The sequence below is a fragment of the Euprymna scolopes genome, chromosome 41 (assembly GCF_053919585.1).
Source record: "Euprymna scolopes isolate OS-2025 chromosome 41, ASM5391958v1, whole genome shotgun sequence".
Classification (NCBI taxonomy): Eukaryota; Metazoa; Mollusca; class Cephalopoda; order Sepiida; family Sepiolidae; genus Euprymna; species Euprymna scolopes.
Window position 1 is genome coordinate 4,251,503 of NC_136522.1, and position 19,448 is coordinate 4,270,950.

The following is a 19,448-nucleotide window of genomic DNA, read 5'->3' on the forward strand; positions in this document are numbered from 1 at the left end:
GAATTTCGATATTTGTCATGCGGGTGATCAAGGTTCAATATGATACATAATTTGTCAACTTTGGTTGTGTCTGTCAAAAGTTTGAGCTGACGTCACGTCACGTGACACGTATTGAATAACGTTAAAATGACAGGTTTTTTGGGGGGCCCCCCTAGGAGAAAAACGATCAGTTGACCCCTTTCTACTGGTCCGTTTGACGTGAAATTTCGATATTTGTCATCCGGGTGATCAAGGTGCAATATGATACCAAATTTGTCAACTCTGGTTCCGTCTTTCAAAAGTTTTAGCGTTACAAACAAACATACATACATACATACATACACACCGATTTTTGCCTTTTATATATATAGATGGTAACATTTATTTCTTGTATATTTATATTATTATATATATAACATTTTCTCTTTGTAAGGAAACATCTTTTTGTTGGTCACTCTTGGCTACGAATGGAAACAAAGTTGATATAAAAAAATATATATATTTTTGCAAAAAGTATCTTTACTTTCATCATATTTTGCTTAGGGTAAAATTTTTGAGTATCAAAACCTATCTCTTTACAACCCCCTCCTTTTCATAACCTATCATACTTTCATCAATCACAGTCCATTTTCTGTGGGCTGTTTTTGAACCCAGTCAACGACGAGTACTTCTGCTAGTATACATATATATATATATATATATATATATATATATAGCGAATAAATGACAAAAGACTATATTCCAAAGTTCATGATGTTGACCATCTTATAATTTATTCCTTTAATTCAGCTGACATTTACAAATCTTGACAGTATGTTTTTCATAGCGAAAAATCAATCACTTAATTATTATATCAATTAGTAAATCTATTATGCCCATAACTAATCAGAAGAAACGCCGTAATGGAAACATAAGGTATTTACAGTTTCTCTTCCAATTTTCGGATTTCAATCATGTCAAACGGACTTTATTTCCTTTTGATGGATTGATTGTTGCTATTTCTTCCTCCTTTTCATAACCTATCATACTTTCATCAATCACAGTCAATTTTCTGCAGGTTGTTTTTGAACCCAGTCAACGACGGGTACTTCTGCTAGTATATATATATAATAAAAAAAATTTATTTCATTTTCTTATATATCGTTTTGTATCTTCTTTTAGCATTTATTGTTCTTTTCTTTTTTCTCAAGTTCTTTATATCTTCAAATATTTATTCATGGTGTTTGGTTTGCCAGGGGTCTTTTTGTATAGGAAAATTGTTGTTGTTGTTGTTTCTGACTTTGCAGAACATGATTGTGTTTTGCAAAATAAAAGGAAACAAAACAATAACATTAATATTTAGTTTGCCGTTTTTGGTCAGAAAACCAGTATCTTCAGACTGGCCAGATCTGGTAGATCCAGGATATTAAATTATATATGGTTCGAACTGCAGAAAGAATAGTGGATTTTATTTACGATTATATAGGTGGGATTTTTGGAGTGTCACCCTGTCTGAAATTGTTTGATTTGGTTGTTTTCTTTTATGGCATATCAACCCTTTACAGGTTAATGCCAAATTCAATAATTTTTTGGGGAAAAAAAAAAATAATTCAATTATTTCAATAATGGGGGGGGGGAGTTCTTCATATCTTCAAATATTTACTCATGGTGTTTGGTTTGATTGTTTTGTAGAGAAAAATTAATGTTTATGTTTCTGACTTTACAGAACATGGAGTTTTACAAAGAGAAAGGAAAAACAAACATCGATATTTGGTGCATTTTAGGTCAGAAAACCAGTATCTTCAGACGGCCTTATTTGGTAGCACTAGGACATTAAATTGTATATTATTTGTTCCTATAATGTTTAAAGCATACTATGGCAATTAAAAAAAAAAAAAAAAATGTCACAAAGTGACAAGATCAGTACCTATTCGAATTACTAATGCATAACTTAGGTAAATAATTATCGCAAGAATCTGTGAAATTAGATTCATCATGGATTTTAATATTTCTCTTTGCTGTGTCAGCCACCCGAGGAGTATGGATGAGGAGAGGTAAGCGAAAAAGTTAAGTGCCCAGATTTTCATCAGCAAAAGATTAAAGTATATCTGTGCAATATATATATGGATTAGTGTTGGGACGATTAATCGGAATCGGAAAAAACAAAACTTTTGGGGGTATCGGAATTGATAAAATTCGTGTTCATGCAAAAAACTATTTCTTTAATTTTCTTCTTTTTTTTTTTTTTTTTTTTTTTTTAATTTAGTTTTAAAAAAAATATTCCATTTCTGATAGTAATGATAAAATAGTAAATATCTATTGATTCAAACTTCCAGTAAAAGTAAAATCTATAAAATCACCTTTAATCATATTTAAGATGTTTTTACAGTAATCGATACAATATAACCATTTTATCTATATATATATATATATATATAAATTTGTATTCCTGTCTGTTCACAATTTGATTAATGCAAAACTGAAAATACTGGAAACTTCCTTGCATAAACTTTATTTTTTTTTATTTTTATTTTTTTTTTACATGGTGGTAACCACTTATCAAGGCCCGGAAGCCACTCACGGATAAGGGTTATTGCAAGTACAGTACGTTAGTAGGGAGATTTGAAAGTGTTTACTTAAGGGGGCGGTTCATTAGGAATTTGTTAACATTGGACTTAAAGACATCCAAGTTGTAGTCAGGTGGGAAGCAGGCAGACGGAACAGAGTTCCACAGGCGTGCAGTTCCAAGAAAGAAGCTTTGTTCATGGAATCCATGTTTTGATTTAGGCACAGATAAAGAGTGGGGGAAATTTTTATATATAAAATGATTCTTGCAAAAAAAAAAAAAAAAAAAAGTGTGTGTACCACGTTACAAGTTTTGTATACGAGTCATCCGTAGATAAATTTGTTTTATAAGTGGATGCGAAGGAAGCATATCTGAATGACGAAGCTATTGAGGTTGTCGAAAAGTCGTTAGTGATACCATTGATTTGGTGGTTTTGTTTTGCGGAATATCAACCCTTTACGGGTCATCATTACATGCCGGATACAATGATTTTGGAAAAGTTTTTATGGTTCAACTTTTTATTTTAATAAGGAAGTCATCATTTATCAAGGCCCGAAAGCCACTCGAGGATGGGGGGGAGATGAATGTAAGGTGGTAATGTAGTAATCGTTAATGATGTAAATTGGGTAGAATTTGATTATTTAAGAAGACGGTTCAACAAGAACTTGTTTACATTGGACTTGAAGACTATGTTGTATTCAACTGGGATGCAAGCCAGCAGAACAAGCCGGCAAATCGAAAAACTCAACATAAAAATAAAGGAGGAAGAAAACGGTCATATTTAATCAAACGTGCCTTGATATATATGTATATGAAATGTGCATTTCTTAGTCTTTATTGTTTGATTTTTATTTTATATATATCACGTGTATATGTGCATTTATGTATGTAAGGCTTACACGACACCTTCTCATTGGCTATTCTTTCTCCTCCTAATATTTCCTCATTTCCGCACATAATTTTTTTGTGTCAACACGAGAAGGATCTTTTGCTCTTTGCCTGCACAAATTATAAAGTTAGTCCAGAACCTGTACAGAAACAGCTGCCCACGGAGAATTCTTCATCTCCAGGACTTGTATAGAATACATCGGAAACCCTTCTGAAATTAAACATGGCTTCCAATTCAAGACATTCTTTTACAATGATCTTCAGTTTAACGTCAGTTTTACATGCTGACATGCGTCATTCTGGTTTTCTTAAATTAAACTAATCTATCTCTGGCCCGGTTTTATTTAGATTGCATAATTGCATAGTTTGTAGTTAAGCAAATTCTCTTCGGAAGATATTTCCTTAATAGAGGCAAAATCTTTACATGTCAGATGCCCTTCCTGACGCTAACCCAGTGAGGTGATGAGGACCAGTGTTTTTATCAAGACACCATCATTAAGTGATTGAGCTATAGCCAGAAGTGTACTTCCTAACTTCTGGCAATAACACAATGAGTCTTTATATTTTTATAATTAAAAAATAAAAAAAAAATTTATTTCACAAACACATATTTCTCATAATATTTCAAATAAAATAACTTCATTTTTTAGTTATTAACAGTGCAAATAAAAACTAATTTTGTTATTTATAACTGATTGCTACAAGAACAATGGTCTTATATGTGGGGTCGCCTCCACATACAGTCTTTGCTTGCAGTATCTGCCGGAACAGATGGTATTTATTTGCTCCCCCACCGAGCAAATTAGGCACAAGGCCGATTTTTAATGTGAGGAGTTAAGGGGAAATGGGGACCAACTCCCCGGGGAGTAAGGGAGCTGGATAGTGACAATTGGTATGAAGGGTTGCCCCTACATTGACCAAGGTCTTATATGTGGGGTCGCCCCCAAATATGGTCTTTGCATGCAGTATCTGCCGGAACAGATACTACACTTTGAAGATTTGATCTTGGCCAAAAGGTCAAGTAATACCTTATGGTATTAAGTGTAACATTATTTGATTGCAGCTATGCGGATGATCTAAGGACAACGGATAGGTGCAAATAGGCAAGTCAGATACCACTGCACGGAGGAAGGTAATGGCAACCCACCCCATATATTCTGCTAAGTTAAAAATCGTGATGTCTTCAGAGGAATCGAACCAACAATCCTTGGCCTAACGTTCACAGTTGGAACAATTATATCGAGGGCATTGCCAGGGCCGCTGCAAGGAAGGTGGGCTCTTTCTACCGTGCTAGAAAACTATTAACACCCGAAAGTATCCTGTACCTCTATAAGGCAACCATTCGCCCATGTATGGAGTATTGCTGTCATATTTGGGCTGGTGCATCGGCTACTAGTCTCTCGCTCCTAGACAAGGTTCAAAAGAGAGTCGCAAATTTGATAGGCCCTGAACTGGCATCTAAGCTTCAGCCTCTGTCTCATCGATGAAACGTTGCATCCCTCTGCCTGTTCTACAAGTATTTTAGTGGTGAATGCTCTAACGAACTGCAAGCACTTGTGGCCCGACGACGTGAACACCCTCGACAGATCCGACAGGCTGCAAAATCCCACCCCCACACTGTAGAGATCCCTAGATGTAAAAGATCTTTCTACTCCAGTAGTTTCTTCCCCAAAACAGCTAGACTTTGGAATTACATTCCAGGTCCCTGCTTCCCCAACTGTACCGACGTGCAGAAGTTCAGTGCAACATGAACCGACATCTTGCTGCCCAAATACCTACATAGTACCCCAGTTGTTGCCCCTGATAGTAGCCCCCTACACCAAAGTGGCAATGTGCCTTGTTTGGGGTGAAAATGTAATAAAAAAAATAAAAATAAATTTTTAAAAATGGACTGAAATCTATGAACACTAACCATGATTTCATCTACGACATGGACATGCCACGATACAAGAAGAAGTGTATTTTACTACCCGGCAAGGGTAGTCATAAGTAAAATGAAAGTTAAGGAGCATTCACCCTCACTGTCGTAGGTCCTTATAATGCTACCCAACTCACACGCTACTGTTACATAGGAAAAGCATATCAACACATCTGAAGTGAACGTTTTACAATGCATTGATAATTTGTATTGCTGTATTTACAAATGAAACCTGGGCTATGCAAGCGGAATAATAGAGGAAGCAGGTCTTCGAAATGAAATGTACTGATTGCAATATCACAGGGTCTTTCGTGGAATGCAATGATTACAATATGGAGGAGTCTGTTTTGGACGGCAGAGAGAAAAAAAAATAAATAAAAAAAAAATACCAATATGACCTTCAGTGTGAGAACTGTACACACAATTATTCACGAGGAAATGAAGATGCGGGAGATTTGCGTGAATGCACCAGTCCACAAGTCCATCCTCGTCACGAACTATTTGACCAAGATGGACATCAAGACATTTCCTCACCCTCCATATAGTCCAGACCTTGCTCCCTGTGACTTTTGGTTATTCCCTAAGCTCAAGGAAAACCTAAAGGGTGTCATCATGAGACAACTGAGGAGATGAAGGAGGCTGTGATGAGGGTCGTTGACACGCTCACACAAGAGGACTTCCTTGCAGAAGTTGTTGGAAGGGAACAACAAGTATATTGCAGCCGGAGGAGATTACTTTGAAGGGGACTAGAGTTTCATATGTGTACTATCAATAAAAGTGCCCATACAGAAAAGGTCTGGAAACTTATTGAATGACCCTCGTATTAGATTAAAGTAAGAAGCTAGTGGACCAGTTCAGATGTGGCAACAATACTCTATTGCCAAAGGAATCGTAGCTTTGTAAACGTACAGGATACTGGCAGGTCAAAAAAGTTTCTAGCCTACATTTGTTCAGGCAGACTTGACAGCATCTTCAATGTATTCTTTGTTGTCTGAAAATATCAGGTGGAGAAATTTAAATATCAGACTCTCAAGAATGATTCTTCAGGTCATGACATTCGATGGTCGGAAATGTCTCATATGACTATTACAGAAAAGGAGCTTTGTCTTGTTTGAATTTGACCATCCATTTTTGGCCCGATTTTAATACAGACTCAACGTCATTTTCTAAGGATTCAAATATTGCCTTACTTGCGTAGACATTCGATTTATCCTCCTGCCTTGAACAGAGAGGGTCGTGTCATCAGCAAATACGCCCATCTCAAACACAATTGCATGAAGGAAGTAATTTATGAAGAATAGGAACATTATAGGTTCAAGTATTGCCCCCCCCCCAAGGGGAGAGTCAATACTTGAACCTATAATGTTCCTATTTATATTACTGTAATGTTGCTTGCATGTACGATCATCTAGAACAACCTGGATCTTTCTTTTAGTTAGGAAAAATCTGGTTATATTAAATACTGGCAGGGAGACCAGATGTTGTCCAGGATTGAATAAGGACCAACACATGTTCTACCCTCCCATACTTTTATTGTCATCGAAATCAGTGAAAGCAACTATTTTTCAATCAAATTGATTGACTGCCTGTTCTAGTTAGGGACCCACCTTCGCAGTGTACCGAGAGGAAGCTTCACATGCCACTCTACAATGGCAGTCCACAATACATTATAGCCTATATTGCACTGTAGAGAATCTACTGCTAATTTCATAAGATTATCTGTAAATAATGGTTTCACTTAAAGTTTAAAACACAGAAGTACCATGGTTCAATTTGTGCTCTAAACAGAAACCTTCATCTCTTACGTGCCTATCTTATTAAAGAATCTACAGTTGATTTTATAGGTTAGGCCTTTCTGCTTGTGCAGTGATAAAATTTATCAAATCCACTTGTGATGTTAGGTTGTATAAAAATGTTAACTTTGGCCAAAATTAGACGTCCTTCTTTAACCTGATTTTTTTTTTCGATTATCAATTTTCGATACTTATTCAATGTATTCCGATACAAAACTTGGTACTAGTGCAGAGAGTGATCCGTGCTGAAATAACGTTATTTAAAAAGCCATTCTTAACATGGGGCGGGGAGGGTGTTTTGTACCTATTCTGTACTTTAACCTTACAATTGAATAAAAAAACACATAAAACTTTAATTAAACTTGGAAATCCGATTTTAAAAAATAGTGCGGATCACTCTCTGCACTAGCACCCAAAACTTACGTAAGAACACTCCCAGACACATCAAGTACCTTTGTGTGAAATTTAAAAAAAAAAAGGAAAATGTCAAAAAAATAAAATTAAATAAAATAAAATCAGCCCAGCTGTTTGAGAGTCCATAGGGAACGAACCCACACACATACATGCAGTTCCTTTTATATAATAGTAGAGGTAGAGATTCATCCAGTAATAGCAAAACTCAAGAAAACCAACCCAATCTTCACGGTGGATGTTAAAGTCCTCAAATAAATGATGGTCCTGTCGGTGGGGCATTAGAATACGCCGACTGCCCCCCTGCAGAGAGTAAAAGTCCCTCAATGGAGGTCCTGGATATGACCTTAAACTATATCCAGTAGTGAGGCCCCAGCTTGTGGACTTTGGGGAGTGTGGAGCCACCCTTTAATTACCATTGCTCCCAGGTCCACTCTGACCCGGAGTGGTAGTACCTGTTAGGGTCCCAACTATGGGTTAAATAGAAACCGACGTGAAAACAACAAATATATTTATTAAAAAATTTTTTTTTCAAAATCTTTGGATTCAACATTAAATAACCCGAAAAGGGTTGATATGCCGTAAAACAAAAACAACCAGCCAACCAATCAAATAAATGAATTTGAGTGCTCTGATTCAATGAAGGTGTCGGGTCAATAATATTAGAGGCATAATGAATTAGAGTAGATCCTGCATCAAGGTGGAACCATAGAAGAGATGTACGTAACTATTAATGTTGGGACGACTAATCGGAATTGGAAAAATTAGAACTTTTTGAGGTATCAGAATCGGTATCGGAAAAAAAAAATTGTGCCTATTTTCTGATGCCACAAACAATTCCTTTAATTATCCATATTTTTTTTTTAAATTTTTGTTTTAAACAAAATCTTCCACTAAATATTCATTTTTAACTATCACGAAAACTAAAATCTTCAGATCACCTCCGCAAATGTTTTCATGTGGGAGAAAATATCTGCACAGTTAACATGTTTTTTTTTACGGTAATCGAGAAAAGTAATAATTTTATAGTCAAATATTTAGAGATTTCTAAGGAATCAGGAATTGATAATTGTATTGGAATCATCTCATCACCAATAACGACCATCGTGTTTTAAGATGAAATGAAAGCACACGTGTAGGACCATGGGCTCGTTCGACAACAAACACTGACCATAATGTTGTTTCTGTGATCTTCTCCATCTATAAAATATAAAAGCGAAAATGTTTGTATGTGTGTTCGCTTTTTCTGTGTGTCTACAAAAGGCTTCTTTCAGAGAAGCGGTCGCTCGGTTCACAACTTTTTATATCACATACAAATCGTAATATCTCACACTTAACAACGAAGCTCGCCTGTCTATTTAATTTGCTCGATTTCGGGAAGATAAATATTCAATATTTGTCACTCGCCGCATATGGCTCAGTCTTTTTCCTATAACATCTTGGGAAGAAAAAAAAAGCGTTCAGCAGTAAACGAATACTATCCCACAGTCAAAACTTACCCTCATTTAAAACGGGCACCTGCTAAATCCAACTAATTAAATAAATTCAAACGTGTTTCCGTTAGCATCTCGCGGTGGGGCAATGGTTAACGTCGCACTTTTTTTTTTTTCACACTTTAATTTACAACTTTGCCTCAACAGTTCGGGTTCGATCCTCATGCTTACTTTTATTTTATTTTTTTTAACCCCCCCCCCCCCGAGTTTTCACACACACCTCCAAACACCCGGGCAACGCCGGGTACCCGTCGCTAGTAAAAAAATAAAACAAAAACTCGGATAATATCAGTTATACTGTGTGTGACACCATGAACCCTCTGAATGCTAACATTCGCATCTTCGTCTTCTTGCATAGAGGCCATATTCATCAACCTCAGTCTGCTCCGAGCCACAATTTGCATTCAACCTCCAATTGTCCTCAACTATTGCAAATACAAAACCGTCTGTAAACTGTCTGATCTTCGAATTCTAGATTAAATTCTCTAGTTAACACAGGCCCATGTTATGGCTATATAAACTCGAAGCTTGTGCATAAGTTTATCCAAGTCTTTATAGGAGGTATCCTGACATATGAAACAATTAGATACAAAGTGCCTTCAAGAAGTTTCCAGACATTTTTGTACAGGCATTGCAGACTCTTGAAAATTCAGTATGTTATTGCTATACATACTATGAGATGACTGACCAATTTTTATGATTTCACGTTCAAATGAACAGCTACAACAGGAATTGGAATACACCCTACTAAAGCCTGATTATCATAGCTGGTGAACTTAAAAAATGATATCTGGACGTGAGGACACTTTAGAATGATATGCGATAAAATTCTGTTTTAAACTTGGAAAAAATGCCACAGAAATGTGGAATGCGTCAGACTGCTTTTGGAATATCTTGCATGAATTGAGCATCAATTATTGAGTGGCATAAGAGATTCAAGGAAGGCAAGGAGTCTGTAAGGGATGATGAGAGATGTGCAAGGAGTAAGAATGTCAAAGCACTTAAGTTGATTGGCCAAATAAAGAATTTCATGGATAAGACTGTCGTGTGTCTATAAAGACAATACATGCACAGTTTAATGCCAGTGAATTGTACACACAATTATTCATAAGGAACTGAAGATATAGAAGATTTGCATGAAGTTTGTCCCAAGGATGCTCAGAGAAGGTCAGAAAGAAAGATCAAGATGGACATCAAGGCAGTTCCTCACCGTCCTTATAGTTTTTTTTTTTTTTTACATAAACTTCACCACTTATCAAGGCCGATAGGCCACTCAAGGATAAGGGTTAAAGAGTGTAGAGTAGTCAAAAGGACAATGTAGTAATCGATAGTAATGGAAGTTCGGTAAATTTGTTAACTTAAGTGGAACGGCTCATCAGAAATTTGTTCACGTTGGACTTGAAGACAACCATATTAAAGAAAGCTGGAAAGCAGGAAAACGGAACAAAATTCCACAGGCGTGCAGTTCTAAGAAAGAAGCTTTGATCATGGAATATATGTTTAGGTTTAGGTACAGATAAAGAGTGGGGAAAATTATTGATAATGTTTTCAGCTAGTCTAGTGTTTCTTGTGAAAGTTTGGCGAGGGGGGAACCATAGATTGGAGCTCAGTTGAACACTTTCCATGAAAATAACGATAAAGCAGAGACAAACTCGCAACATCTCTTCTGTGAGACAGAGGTTGCAGCGAAGAGAAAAGGACATCTCCCACTAGGCCACGAAGTCTATTTTGAACCCTATCAAGGCAGGACAAGTCTTTTCTAGCAGCTCCTGCCCATATGTGGCAACAGTACTCCATCCTTGGACGTATCTGGCTCTTATATAGATAGAGAATTGCATCAGCAGTGAGATATCTACTGGATCGATAGAAGGATCCGACCATTTTTCCAGCGGCCTTGGAAACAGATTTGATGTATGTATTCCATTTAAGATCAGGAGTAAAGGTCAAGCCAAGAAGCTTGTCAAAACTTGAGGCCTCCCCAAGACGAGAGCCATTCATTTTAATTGATGCCAGATGGGGATCAGAACGTTGATGATGTAAAGATAGAAGCTTGGTTTTAGATGCATTAAAAGTAACCAGCCACTCCTTTCCCCATTGTACAACGTGATCAAGATCAGAGGAGAGAGAAATACATTTGTCATATATACGTATAAATATATTCATAATTTCACTCAGCTTTCATAAGCCGCCTGGTATTGCTCGATCGTAAAATATGCTTAAATATGATATTTTAATTCACTCAGCTTTCATAAGCCACCTGGTATTGCTCGATCGTAAAATATGCTTAAATATGATATTTTAATTCACTCAGCTTTCATAAGCCACCTGGTATTGCTCGATCGTAAAATATGCTTAAATATGATATTTTGATTAATGCAGATTTTGTATTTATTATATTATATTGGACCCAATATATAGTAATGATTTAAAAAGTTAAAAAAAAAAAAAAAAAATTGATTTGTGTGCCATCACCGAGAATTGAAACCAAAATGTTTAGTTTACGATTTACTTTTTCCTTTTTATGTTAATGCCTGAGCAATGAAGACATGTTTGCTGCAAAGCTAAAAATTAAAACATGATTTAATAGTTATTACGCATGCATATTCGTAATGCCGTCGTTCGCCCATCACCTGGCAAATTCCATAGTTTAAATTTCCACACCAATTTTTCCTGGCTGAAACCCGAATATAAAGTTTCGCATACCCTATATATTAAGTTTCATGTCTGTAGACCAAAAACTGATAGAGGAGTTAGGCAAAATTTTTTAAACAAATATATATATACGCATACATAAAGAGGTTTGTATTTACGATAACCTTTTTACACAAATATTACACAAGTATAAATCATGTAGAATATCTGCATGAATATAATTACACGTAATTCCATAAGAAAACCAAAAAGACTAATAGGGAATTAATTAAAATGAATGTTTAAAAGAATATGCAAAGCTTCTTTCTTAGAACTGCACGCCTGTGGAATTGTCTTCCGTTTTCCTGCTTTCCAGCTGACTACAATATGATTGTGTTCAAGTCTAACGTAAATAAGTTCTTGATGAGCCATTCCATATAAGTTATCAAATTTACCAAATTTTCATTACTAATGATTACTATATTGTCCAATTTCTACTGTACACTCTTTAACCCTTATCCTTGAGTGGCCTCTTGGCCTTGATAATGTGGTGATGCCTATGTAAAAAAAAAAAAAAAAAAAAAATTAGCTAGATCTTTTGCAGATGAATGCAATTCCACAACCCATATATAATAAAGTATTTTCTTTTTATTTAAAATAATATATATCAATTAAATATATAAATAAAATAAAATTATATATTACACGCACGTTTTATTTTTTATTACCGTTTTATCTGTTCAGTTACATATGTTTCGGTTGTCGGACCATATTTATGATCCAGCAGCCTCGTCAGACCTTACAGAAAAGATTTTGCTGCTGGATCGTAAATATGGTCTGACAACCAGAACATATGTAACTGAACAGATAAAACGGTAATAAAAAATAAAACGCATATTTGCTCTGCAATAGTATTGAGCACTCTCTTCAGGTTTTACTAATTACCATTATTAGCAAATATATATATATATATATACAGAGAGCAAATTGATGAAGACCACTAGACCAGCAAGTCAAATGAGCTGAAATAAAAGAAGCAGGGGGCGCTGTTTTACAATAGTTCACTGTGCAGGGGGAGATAACTCTCTTTTACTAAGAGATTCGTTCAAAAGGCTTGACTTTTTCTTTCTTGGCCTTCATAGTGTAGTATCTGTTCTGGTGCTTTCCCTTAAGTTAATTGGTCCTTCGTCAATGGAGGGAAAACTCTATATTGAGACAATTACTATTTTGGGGGGATACTGCCAGAGTGCTCTCTTTTTTCACTTGTTTTAGGGGAGCTAACCCCCACCCATTAAAACGACTTTGTCACATTTTACTTTAGTGGGGAAGCCAATAAATACCTAAATAAATAGAAAAAAGGGTTTTCAATATGAATATCAATGCACACAACAAAAAATCTATAGGAGTATATATATATAAAACAAATGTGTTTTGGTGTTTGATGTGTAGCCGTTTTGAAATTTAAATAAAATAATGATTAACTTTGTGCAAATGATTACGAACCAATTGTAACGGTATAAAGAAATACACCAATAAATTATTTTTTTTAATTTTTTTTTTTTATTCAATTTTCACCCCAAACAAGGCACAGTGCCACTTTGAAGTAGGGGGCTACTATTAGGGAATTAATTTGCGGGGTCATTATGAAGGGAGAAGAGTAGAAAGATGTTTGTTAACATTACACTTGAACTTCTGCATATCATTGCAGTTGGGAAAGCAGAATCCCGGAAGGGAGTTCCAAAGACCCGCAGTTCTGGGGAAGAAACTATTGGAGTAAAAGGCTTTCTTGCACCTAGGGATCTCTACTGTAAAGGGATGAGACTTAGTAGCTTGTCGGGTTTGCCGGGGGTAGTTACGTCGGGGAGGTACAAGTGTTTGCAGTTCGTCAGAGCATTCACCATTAAAGTATTTGTAGAACAGGCAGAGGGATGCAACATCTCGTCGATGGGACAGAGGTTGAAGCCTAGATGACAGTTCAGGACCTATCAGGTTGGCGACTCTTTTTTGAACCCTGTCCAGGAGCGAGAGACAAGCAGCAGATGCACCAGCCCAGATGTGACAACAGTACTCCATACATAGGCGAATTGTTGCCTTATAGAGGTATAGGATACTGGCAGGCGTAAGTAGTTTTCTAGCACGGTAGAGGGAGCCAACCTTCCTTGCAGCAGCCTTGGCAATGCTCTCAATGTATCTATTCCAGTTCATATTCCCTGTAAACGTTAGGCCGAGGAGTTTAAAAGAAGTACTTTCAGGCAATGTGTTCTTGGCCATTGCTATTGGTGGTAGAGAAGGTTTCTTGTAGTTATTGAAGGAAACAAGCTTAGTCTTAGCAGCATTGAATGAGACCAACCATTTTTGTCCCCATTCCACTACGGATTGGAGGTCATCCTCTAGTGTTTCTGCCATTTTCTTGGATATGTGTTCATTTGTTTTCCCCTCATATCTGTTATAGAGAGTATTGTCATCGGCAAATATACCCATCTCCGAAACAATATTATCAGGGAGGTCGTTTATGAATATCAGGAACAATAGAGGTCCAAGGATAGACCCCTGAGGCACTCCCGCATTTATGTCATGTTGTTTGGATGTACGTCCGTCGAGGACAACTTTGATTTTTCTATTACTTAAGAAGGATTTAATTACGTTATGAATTCTTCCAGTGATTCCATATGATCTAATTTTCCTTAGAAGACCATCGTGCCATACCCTGTCAAAAGCCTTAGATATATCAAGGGCCACCGCTCTACCCTCCCCTGTTTTATCCAATGAACGGTATATACGTTCAGAAACTACAGTTAAGATATCTGCTGTTGAACGGGCTTGCCTGAATCCATATTTTATATTTTGTTGTCTGGATTATTGCAAAATATTATACACATGTCTGGATTATTGCAAAATATTATACACATGCTCCATTATCAAAACAGATAATCATGGAGCTTAATTGAGTCAATTAAAACTGACTTTGATTTTATTGGTAACATTACCGGAATTTTGATTTAAAAATTGTTAGAAAAATTAAGATTATATCACTTCAAGATGAAAAACTAGCCAACGATGAATGTCATATGAATAGAAAACAATTCTTTCCACTTTAGTACATGCGGTTGTTTTGTTAAGAATTTGAAAGCCAGTTTAAATGACTTTCTCTTCGGCAGTTTAAATGCTTCCAAATCTTTTTCAAATCTCAAAAGCGTCACAAAATAAAAAAAAAAATTTCTTCTCCACAACCACCGATACTATTAACAAAATATTAAAATAACCGACTTGTTTAAAAACAAAAGGAAACCGAAATGCATTCGGATGCATTTAATTTCGTAATTAAATTTAACTATTGTTCTTCTAAATAATATTCGTTTCATTTTACGCGTTTCCGATTTCAGTAAATATTCGATTAATAGTTGAAAAAAAAATGTAAGTTACGTAGCGACGAGTTTCATATTTTTTTTAAGGCCGAAACCCCAATCGAAATAGGCGAAGTATTCTAATGGTGCCTATAGTAGAATTGAGCCTAGTTGCTAACCATTGGTTTCATCAATGATAAAGAGAATCATGTGCGGGAGGAACATCACATTGTACTAGTCTAAAAATAACAAAGCGTATTGCTTGGAAGATGGAGGGGGCGAAATAGAATTTTTTTGTTGTTTTTTGTTTTAAGCGGGGGGGAGGTAAATTTTAACTCAAAGAAATTTTTTAAAAATTAATGATAATCAAATAAAATATTAATTTCCAAAAAATATATTTTTAATTATTTAGAAAATTTAAATACGTTAATGATATAAGCGGCCTTTGAAGCAAATTAAAAAAAAATAAATAAAAATATCTACATTTCACAAAAGTCGATCTTTTAAAAATTATTTCTTAATACGAAGCGTATTTTTTTTTTTCTTTTTGTAGAAATCATATTTTATTTAAAAAGGAAAATAAATTAACCTTCCCCACCGTTTTTATTTGGCTGTTTTCAGCGTAAATTAAATGTATTAGTTGTGCGAACTAAGTGAGAGATTTATGCGTTTATAGAAATGGTAGTCAAATATCGTTGTAGGTTTTTAGTGTTAATTTATTTACAGGTTTTTCAATTAGTAAAATAGATTTTATTCAGAAAATAAATACCAATGGCCACCTAAAACCGATGAAAGATTCAGTGACCGACTGAAAAGCTCATCAAAACAAAAGTACAAAATGTTAACACTGTGTGTGTGTGTAATATATATGGTAAAACTTGCGGAGAGTGCTTTGTTTTACGGTTGTTGTAAAAATAGAACGAAAATTTAAATCGAAATATTTACAAAAACGAAATAATTTAATTTTTAAACGAAACTCAATTTGGTATACCTTTTTGGTATTTTTTTTTTTTTTTTTAACATAAATCCAACTCACCGTTCACATTGGAAATGTCGAAGTTTTCAGGTATGCTTACAACGAATAAATACCCCAACCTCCCCATGTTAAGAACGGTTTTCGGAATATAACCCCCCCCCCAACCTTCCCATATTAAGACCAGTTTTCGGAATAGACACCCCCAACCTCCTCATGTTAAGAACGGCTTTCAGAATAGACACTCTCCAACCTACCCATGTTAAGAACGGCTTTCGGAATAGGCACCTCCAACCTCGTCAGCATACCCGAAAACCTATATAAGTTGACATGTCGAATGTGAACGATGAGTTGGACATAATGTAAAAATGTACAGAATTTGAAATGGAACGAAATTTAAAGTTCCATTCCATTTTTTTTACAACGACCGTAAACTAGCGCATTCTCCGCAAGTTTTACACTAATGGTAATTTTCTAGATCAGAGGTGTATACCTTAAATACATTAGTATGAAGAAAACTACACAAACACACAAATATGTGTGTATTTTCTTTATACTAATGTTTTCAAGGTATATACCTCTGATCTTGAAAATATTAGTATAAATAATAGTATATATATATATATATATATATATATATATATATATATATATAGTGTTATAATGGAATAATTCCAGAGGAAATCCGGGTATGAGAGCTCAATGTGGTAAACAGAGCAATAAGATAAAAAATATAACACGGAAATTACATAATTGTCCTATTGTCTAATTATATATATATATATATATATATATATATATATATATATTTTATCATACACCATGTGAACGCATATGGGATACCCTACCCTCATCAGCCGCCAAAGTGATTATCAAAATTTAGGTGGTTAAATTTTAAGATTTGAAAAAGTTAATCTTCAAAAATAGAATTTATGGTACTCATGCAGAGAGTGATCCGTGCTGAAATAACGTTATTTAAAAAGCCATTCTTAACATGAGGAGTGGAGGATGTTTTGTACCTATTCTGTACTTTAACCTTACAATTGAATTAAAAAAAAAAAAATCATGGAAAACGTGGAAATAAGATTTAAAAAAATAGCGCGGATCATTCTCTGCATTAGCACCGAATTTTTTATTGTTTGAAAACAAAAAATACAATTGAATAAATCTGTTTCCTTAACCCATGAGTTTTCGATGCTTATTCATCTCAGAGGAACAATATTAGACAATGTTTTTATTGATTTGCACCTTATTTGCTAAAAGCAATCTATCTATCTATAAAAGTGAATGTGTTTGTGTGTCTGTCTGTTTGTGTACATTTCCCTACGTAATAACTGTCAATTTTTAGTCTACAGACTCGAAATTTAATATACAGAGTACTGAGATTTGGGAAAATCTATGTGATGGGTTTTCGGCCAAAAATTTGGCTGTTAAGGGATCAAAGTTCAACTCCTCCGACAATTTTGGGTCTAAACACTTGAAATTTTAGATATAGGTTCCTTGGACATGGATCTAACTTAATAACTTGAGTTGAGCTGAAACCAATAAATATTAAGAGGTCATAATAGGGGTCACAGTTGAAAACATTGACCTTTTTCTTTTTTGCTCAACATACACCTCCAAACTCCCGGCCAACGCCGGGCACCCATGCTAGTATATCTATAAAAGTGAAAGTGTCTGTCTATCTGTCTGTCTGTACATTTCCTGACACAATAACTGTCAATTTTCAGTCTACAAACTCAAAATTTGATATACAGGGTATGGAAATTTGGCAAAATCTTTGTAATTGGTTTTCGGCCAGAAATTTGGCTGTTAAGGGGTCAAAGTTCAACGACTTGACCTTTGAGAACTCTACTGCCAATTTTAGGTCTAAACATTTGAAATTTTAAATATAAGTTCCTTGGACATGGATCTAACTTAATAACTTGATTTGAGCCCAAAACAATAAATGTTAAGGGGTCATAATAGGAGTCAAAGTTTAAAAAAAATGTGTCCTCTGCGGTCTCTACCAAATTACTCAGACAATTTCTGGGCTAAACATTTGAAATTTTACATAAAGGGTATTCAGAGATAGGGCAAGCTTTTTAATCGGTTTAGGTTGAAAATTTGAGCTACCAATATATAAATGTATGTATGTATGTTTGCATGTCTGCCTAAAACTTTCAACAGAGGCGATGGATTTTCACAAGATCAGTATTGTTTCGAAGCTCGACCCTTCAGACGACAAATACCGAAAAATTTGGCTAAAAACATTAATTTCTTCACCCTCAACTGGGCACTTTTCTACAGGGAGGGGTCGCTTTTTTCATCAATATTTTCGGTGGTCATAACAGCAAAGATGTTACTCCCCCCCCCCCGTTCTTTTCCTCCTTCGTAGTACGGGTTCGAGCCTGCCTTCTTACTATCACGGTTTTTTTTTTTTTGCTCAACACACACTTCCAAACACCCGGGCAATGTCAGGCACCCATGTTAGTAAACATAGAAAATTAAAGTTTTTAAAACATTTTAGAAACATAGAATAAGAGAACTGGATATTGAGATAGAAAAGGGATATGGTGCTTTAAATGAGCAAATCAATAAAAACATTTGCAAATATTTTTCATCTGAGAAGATGAATAAGCATCGAAAACTCATGGGTTAAGGAATTAGTTTCATTCAATTGTATTCTTTATTTTCAAACAATAAAAATTCTGTATTTGAAAATTAACTTTTTCTAATCATAAAATTTGAATACGGAAATTTGATTCATTTGCTCTATCTTGCAATTAATTTTATTTAGCTAGGATCGTCTTATATAAAATATTACATCTAATAATATTTTGTAAGAAAAAAAAAAAAAAATCACTGGATTTGCATACAAGTAGATATATTTCATTTTATTATTCAGAAAAAATATATATATTATCTTCTATAATATAAATCTCATCTGTCTGTTTAAATGCATATATGTATGTATGTCTGCCTAAAACTTTCGACAGAGGCGACGGATCTTCACGAGATTGGTATCATTTTGAAGCTTGAACCTTCGGACGACAAATGTCGAAAAATTAGCTAAAAACATTTCCCTTCACATTCAACTGGGCACTTTTCTAAAGGAAGGGGTCGCTTTTTTTTACGTCAATATTTTCGAAATTCATCCTCTCTTTCCAATTGATTCCGCCCCTCTTTTCGATTGACTAGCCTTAATTTAAACATACGTCACTTCTGATTTGGCGATAGGCGCAACAGCAAAGACGTTACTTTTTATTTCACATTCTTTTCCTCCTTCGCAGTATGAGTTCAAGCCTACCTGCCTGCCTACCACTTCTTTTTGCTCACCTCCAAACACCTGGGCAACGCAAGGCACCCAGGCTAGTATATATATATATATATATATATATATATATATAATGCGTGTGCGTATGTTTCTTTTATACTGTATATATATAATGTTTTCAAGGTATATACCTCTCATCTTTATAATGTTAGACATG

At 35.1% G+C, this 19,448-nt stretch overlaps 1 protein-coding gene across 2 annotated transcripts in view; it reads right to left on the reverse strand.

Annotated features, from left to right (window-relative positions):
• The window catches only part of LOC145266312 (zinc finger SWIM domain-containing protein 8-like), a 128,780-nt gene that overhangs the window by 105,083 nt on the left and 4,249 nt on the right, over positions 1–19,448 (reverse strand). The gene's annotated exons all lie outside the window — the stretch shown is intronic.